This window comes from Protopterus annectens, chromosome 1.part0 (assembly GCF_019279795.1).
Source record: "Protopterus annectens isolate FY-2018-M chromosome 1.part0, PAN1.0, whole genome shotgun sequence".
In the NCBI taxonomy this organism is placed as follows: Eukaryota; Metazoa; Chordata; order Ceratodontiformes; family Protopteridae; genus Protopterus; species Protopterus annectens.
In genome coordinates, this window is record NC_056725.1 from 1,573,281 (window position 1) to 1,581,655 (window position 8,375).

Here is an 8,375-nt window from a genome sequence, read left to right on the forward strand (position 1 = left end):
TTGTGTTGTTATATCTGATGAAGTCTCACTACTAGAAGAGACAAAAAGCAGTTAATTTTATGTTTATTTGCTTAATTAAATACATCTTTGATCCTTGAAGATGTAGTTTGGCTTGTTTCAGTGGCCCACCTAGTTCTTGGTAAGATATAAGTAATGATAAAGACACAGAATCCAAGGAGACAAGGGGACTGAAAAAAGTAGAATTGTAAGATGATAGAGAGTAAGAACAAAGACAAAGTATGTGCATATTTACAGGAAAAAGAAAGCGTGGTAACCAAGAGACTAGTAGTAGTGTAAATGGGGTTTATAGCTTGTGGACAGAATGCATGATTTATTGCTTGTGGAATAGCAGCATGTATTATAACTTGTGCGATAGCTCGTGTTTTACAACTTGCAGAATAGCATTTGCATGTTATAATTAGTGGAATATTACATTTTATAACTGATGGAATAGACCATGTTTTACAACTTGCAGAACAGTGTATGAGTACCCTGGTTTTGATATTAAACTTTACAAATATGAATATAGCTGTGTCTGTTATAACTTGTGGAATATCATGTTTTATAACTTGTGGAATAGCGTGTTTTATAACTTGTGGAATTGCGCATGTTGTATAACTTGTAGAATAGCTCGTGGAATAACTCATATTTTATAATTTATGGAAGAGCATGTTTTATAACTTATAGAATAGCAGTACATGTTATAACTGGAAACTATTTCACATATTGGGAGTCACTCTAGTGGATCCCAAAACATGGAGACTAAATGACTGAAAAAGCAGACTTGTATATATTAAGTCCAGGATAGCCATTCTCAGAACATTCCCTTTTCTCTGACATGTGGTAATCTTGGAGTTAGTATACATATGTTTAGGGGCTGTGGGGTCTTGGTTCCCTGCAAAAAGAACTTTAATGGAGAATAGCGGTGTTCAAGACTCGCTGTTCTCCAGGATTTTCTGTTGGTGTGTTGGCACTCAGCATTTTGAGTGCCAACATTTTAAAAGGGAGCCATTATAACTTGTGGAATATCATATTTTATAACTTGTGGAATAGCAACATATGTTTTTTAACTTGTGGAATAGCTCGTGTTTTATAACTTGAGGAATATGTGCACATTATAACTTGTGTAATATCACATATTTTATCACATATTTTATAACCTGTGGAATAGCAGCATGTGTTATAACTTGTAGAATATCACGTTTTATAAGTTATGGAATAGTAGCACATGCTATAACTTGTTGATTAGGAGCACTTTATAACTTGTAGAATATCACATGTTTTATAACCTGTGGAGTAGCTCATGTTTTTTAACTTGTGAAATGGCTCACATTTTATAACTTATCAAATTGCAGCACATACGTTATGACTTGTGGAAGAGCATGTTTCTCAAGATGCACCAGTTATTTTGCATTACATCTGTGTCATTTAGTGCTGTATTCTACAACTGGGCAAATGAGTGCAGTGAATAAAGAACAGAATACTTGTGTGCAGTGGGTAGTAGTGCCTTTTAGTACTGCATGGGTCACCTTGTTATAGTGACAATCCTGTGCTGGAAATGTAGTTTTTTTATCATGGTTCCTCTCACTTTTAACTATTTACTCTTCTATTTTGCAGTTAAATTGTACTTGCAAAGGCTGAGATGACACTGCTTCTTGAGAATGAATGCAAAGCTAATATCATTGCACTGCATCTGTCCTCTTGCTGCACAGAAACATCCAGTGCAGAAATAACCACACTGCTAGATTGTTGGCCAAAGTGCCTCTCTTCTTTGACTTCACAGAAGAAAACTCCAAAGAGATGTGGACCCTGTACAGAGCCCTGAGGAATATAAACTCTGACCTTTGCTGGATCAGCTTGAAAGTCTCCCACTTTAAATTACTATTTTCTCTAACCATGGACAAATAATGACTAGTTATATTCAGATTATGTAACTTGTCAGTAATTCCCACCCACAGGAATGTACTGAAAGTCTTGGGTGTCATGTATGCAGTGATCTCATCAGTCACGGTGCTTATTTTTTCTTAAATAATATAGCAGTATGACTTAGAAGGCAAGATTTAGCCTTGATGAAGGCATAGCTAATCTTGCTCAAAGAGAAATCTTCCTTCAACCCCATGCAAAAGGATTCCTCTAGGATTTTACAGAGTGTATGTCTAGTTGACTGACCTGTGGTAACCAGGATCGATGGTTCACTGCCCTTCGTAGATAGAAACCATAGCTATAGAGTGCCAGAGCCAGGTACTTATTCCATCTTTCAGAGGTTGTTTTGGAGTATTGATAGGGGTTTAACAAGACTGTCACTGTATGTGCACAAAAAGTACAAGGAATATTGCCTGGACCCTTAGACCTTTTTGTTAATTTTGTTCAAGGCTGATATAACCGTGCCTTCTGTAATGGAAGACACTTCATTATTTAAACATGATATTTCTGTCTATTTCTCTGGGTTCTGATATTGGCATGAAATGTACTTTATAACATATTGGATATTGAATATTTCTACTGGCTTGGAGATCACTATGTAGTCACCTATCACAATGCTGCACTCATGATTTTTTTTTTTTTTACATTTGCTTATATTGTATTAAAATATAACCTTTGCATTTGTAAAATGTGTATTTGTGTGCTGTCCTCAAAGTTTGATCTTAAATTATTTTCATAGTTGGGTATATTTTATGTTACATGGTTTGATGAATCTTATCAGCAACGTTTGGATTTTACTTCTGCTAGCTTTTTTCCTCTGTTACACAGCTTGTTGATTCTGCAGCTTCAGCACAAAGGTTTAGTTGTAAATCTTCATGTATTTTGTGAGGTAAGGATATCTTTTAAAATATAATAATTAATGACCTTCTAGTTATTATCCATAGCATTCAATGAGGTTATATTGGAAGAATAAAGGCTTGTATCTCAGTCTATTCTGGCAAAACCGTTATTTATTCAGATGTACCCCAGCTGTATAATCTAACAAGGTGGTTTTATTTTTAGGTGCAATAGCCCCATTTCTTAACCTGGAAACAGCACTGTCATTGTCAGAGTCTATAGACAATGCTTGTGAACATGTTACATTTATTAACATTATATTGTGGATGTAGCTACCCCTAGATGTGTTCTTGATCATCTGTTCTACACTGCTTTGATAACAAAAGTCAGTTTGAAATTGGAGAGGACTATCATTGAAACAATAATTTAGCCAGTCAGCTAAATAACCAGGAACTGAAAATGTAACTAAAAAAACAAGCAGCCTCCAAGAAGTCAACAAAGGAAAGTTTATTAACAAGCTACATTCGTTGAGTGATAGCTTTCATCCATAAACTCCAATTAGACTTCATCAGAGCAAGAATACATGCAAGTACCAACAAGTTTAAGAACTCTTATACAGGTCATATGATCAGTAAGACCAATCCAAAACCAAAAAATCAATTAGAAAAATCACACACATTTAATTAAACCCAATTATTTCAACCTAGCTGTCTACATTACTTAAATAAATAGGCATGCATCAATTAGAAATAGCAATTAGTAAAGACTACCATACATAATTTCTTGAAAAATACAGTATTAAAACAACACCAAAAGACATTTAACATAGCCAGTCACGTCTAGAATAACTGAAATCTCACATTAAAATTGTATTGTTCCTTCTGTACAAATCATAACATTTATTCAAAACTTCCTCATGTTTGGTTGTTGACATGAAATCAAACTGACAAATTCTTGACAAGTTTTATCCCATGTTCTACAGAAAAACAATGATATTTATTAAACCCCTAGTTGTGTGTGAGTACCCTGGTTTTGAAATCTGTTCCAATGAATCTGAGACAGAGAGCAGAAATCCTGATATTTGCTGTATAAGAGAAATACAGTTAAAGCAAGCTCAGTGAATGTGAACATTTCAGTGTCTTCTTTGATGTATGTATGATTGAGCAGAAATGTAGGCTTAGCATGCCTGAATTAGTCAGCATTCATTTGATGGCCATAATACCTGTCCAAAGGTCTATTGCAATATGTACCTGCTTCAGTCCATATACATACGTATACATATGTGTGGAAAAGGTGGTTGGCACTGAGTGTACCTGGCCTCTGTGTTTATTATGATTTGAAAGTAATACTAACATTTTCTAGCAAAAAGGTACAAGGCACTGCTTTAAAAGATTGTAAAATGTATACTATATTTGGCTGACTTAAGAATTAAATCCTGAATCATATTTTCTAATATGTGATAGTATAGAACACAAACTGAAATGAATGAAGGGGTATTTCATTGTAGTTTTAATGTTTAAACAGTATAAATAAAACAGAAACTTACACAGAATATAATAAGGCATATTTAAATGTAATCAATAAACATATAATGTTAAATAATATGCAAAATGACAATTTTCAACAGCTATTTTAGTCCTTAATTAAACCAACAGTACCTCAAGTTTTTTAAACTCTTTCATAGCTGTAGGGGTGCTTTTCTAGGATTTATTTGGTGTAGGTAGACCAGAATGGGGGCAGCAGGTAGTGTGGTGGGAGGCACCATGGAGTCCTTTTGCCTAGGGCACCAGTTGATCTAAGGCCGCTCCTGACTCGTTGTGAGGGGATAGTTATCTGTGAACTAAACAGTTTTCACTTTTTGGTTTTTTTTTGTACAAAGCATTTCAAGTCATTTCTGCAACATGCAGAAAATTAAGTAACACTTTAGATTTGCTATTCTTCCCAATTGCCTCTTCACTAATCTGGAACTATCAATGAAAAATGTTTCTTACTGGCTTGACATGGAGTAAATCTAGTAAAAATACTGCAGAAACTTGTAATCTGCATATACAACATTTTCCATATAATTCACTGCACAAATTGAGTAATGTCAGAACATGTAATATTGTTATTTCTATGTCTTATTATAAAGCATATTATAACATCTTGTATTACATGTTTTCTACCATATGTATACATCCAAACTAACATTTCAAATTCTGTTAAGACAAGCCACTCAGATCATAATCAAATACCTCATAACAAATCAATTCTATCTTTGAAAATCCATATTTACTGGCTACATTCAAAACTGCTGAACCACAGGGCATTACACAAAAGATAGAATATGGCTTCCACAACTACGTATGTATACCTTCTTTCTGACATACTTTTATAACAAATTAACCCATTTAAAAGGTATTTTTTTTTATGTCCTTAACTCCATGTGATAATTTCTGGAAAAAAAAAAGCTGGAAATTCTATCATGGTCAGAGTATACAGGTGAGAAAAGTGAACATTTATTAACATTATATTGAGGGTATGGCTACTCCTAGATGTTCACATGTGTCATCCCTTCCACTTAATATTTCACTAATCGGGAACTAGCAATGAAAAATGCTCCTTAATGGCTTGACATGGAATAAATCTAGTGAAAATGTTAGAGATGTGTAATCTACATATACAAAATATTCCAGGCAAAACCATGGTTCCTGGTTCAAAATTTATGTTTGTAATATTTTTGGTAATCATGCTGTCTGCCCATCTGCACTTATTCTGTACAAAATGTTATCCTTCATACTGCTTTATAACTAAATCAGTGGAGATAGTTCTTACTTAAATACTTTTGGTAAGCTTTTCTACCTTTCCATCATTACTGCATAAAAAACTGCAATGATTGTCTCAAAGGGAACCTGAAGACACCTGCAAAGGTTATTAAAATAAAATGAATATTGAGAAATGCGAGAATCATGCTTAACCTACAATTAGATGCATTGTGATCTCTCTTAATGGGGTTTAATCTATTCCACCACAGAACTGTAACAAGTGTAGTGATTAATCTAGACACATTTCTAGTCCAGCTGTATACATTTTTAATAAACAAAGCGTTTATTAAAAGACCATTTCAATTGTTTACAACTTTCAGAATTAATCTGATTTTCCATCTCTACTAGCCTGACTGTTTTTTGTCACTCTACCAGCTTTCCACATCTTAATGTGATTCCTAATAGTGAAAATTTATCTTTACTGAACTGCAGTCCTAACTTTCCCGGAAACCCATAACCTATACCTTTTACCATATTTATGTTTATACAAAAATGTTTAAAGCTGGTTGTATTAAGAGAACCAAAATACGGAATTAAAAAGCAGTACTTGTACAATAATTCATTAGCATATGACATTGCTGATAGGAAAAATCCAGATCCAAAATAGGTCTACGTAGCTTAGAATATTCAGTTATTCAATACATAAAATAACAGACTGTAATGGGCTTTGTTTATGCTTAATTTTCACAAAACAACTTGCTGTTCTCCTATCCCCAATTACCTGGTATATTATTAAACAATACTCATAGGCTCATAGATTAGTACTAGGTTAACTGCCCTTGTGGGCCATTTTAAGCCTGGTCAATTATCCCATGTGAGAATCTGCACCTTGTGTCTTTAAGGTAAACACATTAACCATTATACCAACCTCCCATACTATTCTAAGCGCCCTCCACCTGTGGTCAATTCTTGAACTCCAGTAGAATTTATTCTAGTCTGAACCTTTTTTGGAACATAAATTTATCATCACAATTTTGCAATGAACTAGGAGCAGTGAAGGTCATTGCCCCTTGTCTTTCCATAACAATTTCACAACACCAGAATATAAGTTCATCGTTTCAGTTTTACTAACTCCTTTACAAAGTATTCATTAAATACCATTAACACAAGACATAATTGTCACCACTGTAACTTCTTATAATAAAAGTAATTTATCCTGTCCAGGTGTAATACTAATGTCATTTTAAGACTAATTTCAACTCAAGTAAAAGGAAAGGCTTATTCGGCTTATTCAGTATGATCTTGCTCATTCAAACTGTCTCCATTCAGTAAATCATCCTTTTAACTCCTGTACTTTAGCATAATTATTAGGGCGGCCACAGTGGTGCAGCGGTTAGCGTTGCTGCCTCACAGCAAGAGGTTCTCCGGTTCGATCCTGGGGTGCCTTCTATGTGGAGTCTGCATGCCCTCCCTGTGGTTGCGTGGGTTTCCTCCGGGTGCTCCGGTTTCCTCCCACATCCCAAAGACATGCTGTAGGTGGATTGGACGCTCTAAATTGGCCCTAGGTGTGAGTGTGTGCATGTGTGTGCCTTCTGTGGAAGGTTGGGCGCCGGGATGGCAACTCGACACTGTAAAACTCCATTGCCAATCATGAGTGGACAGGTGTTCCGCTGTGGCGACCCCTAACCGGGAAAACCCGAAAGAAGAAGACGACGACTAGCAAAATTATAAAAAAGGCTCATACCATTTGTAAGATGTTCATCGTGTTACACTGCTGCAGTCATTACACTTGGGTTATCTTGCCGTCAGGCAGTCCCGCAGTTGGCTAGAGTTCCAAAGTCTTGGTCCAGCGTCGGTTGCTGTCGCTTCTTCCCTGACGTCAGTGCGCCAGGGGTATGTAAGATGCATCTGACGCCATTTTCTTCAGTCTTTCTTGCCGTGCGGTGCCCAAAGCAGAAGCAGTTCGCAAGTGCTGGTCGGCCGACTCCTGAGATTTTCAAAGTCGAATTTCAGATCCGAAGTCTTCAATAAAGCTAAGTACCCCATTGGGGAAACTTTTTTCTTGCCTCAGACCGATGTCAGAAAAAGTTAATAATTGTATTTCTTGTGGGAAGCAAATACGTCATAAGGACTTCCACTCTTACTGTATTCTATGTCTAGGCCCTGATCACGACGTCACTAGTTGTCGGTTTTGTGCTAGATTTAACAAACGCACTATAAAATGACATTTTGATTTTGCTTTGCACTACTTTGGCCGAAGGTTCAATTATACTATGCCGTCGGATCAATCGACAACTGCAATTCAAAAAAAACGCAAAGACAAGGATAAAGACAGGCATCCGAGGTCCAAAACCACTGACGAAACCTCTTCTAGGCCAGTCGCCGGTTCTCAGTGAGGCGCTTTCGCAGCCCCTGACATCCGCTACCTCAGAGCCACAGGCCGCCTCCGACTCCCACGTGGAGACAACTAGGCCTCTGGAAACTCAAGGTATTGGGCCTATAGAAACTAATCCCTCAGATGGGTCCGGAGCCGCTGAGCAGGCATCGGCTTCTGAGGGTGTTTTCAGACCTTCACAACTAACCATTAAAGCAACAGCCAAGACAAAAGTACCATTAAGAAAAAGAAGCAAGTACAGAATTCTCCTGGACAGTCCTCCATGCCTAAGAAACAGATGCTTAAAATGGCCGAAGACCTCATTACTCTAATCGGGGGTTCCCATCCCCCTCCTGAAAAAAGGCCTAGGCAGGATACAGACTGATTCCTCTGATCAGGTTTCCATTTCCTCTGAATCTTCTTCAGACCAGGGATACTCTCTACCCCACTATGAGGAATCTAATGCTGAAGACTCTATCCCTTCAGCCTCTCCTCCT

General features: G+C 36.7%; 1 long non-coding RNA gene across 1 annotated transcript in view; it reads left to right on the forward strand.

Moving 5' to 3' along the window:
• The window catches only part of LOC122801187, a 270,025-nt gene extending 267,120 nt beyond the window's left edge, over positions 1-2,905 (forward strand). Inside the window, exon 3 of the long non-coding RNA XR_006364674.1 lies at positions 1,618-2,905. This is a non-coding gene — a long non-coding RNA (uncharacterized LOC122801187). The remainder of the gene's footprint in view (positions 1-1,617) is intronic.
• Positions 2,906-8,375: the final 5,470 nt, after the last annotated feature.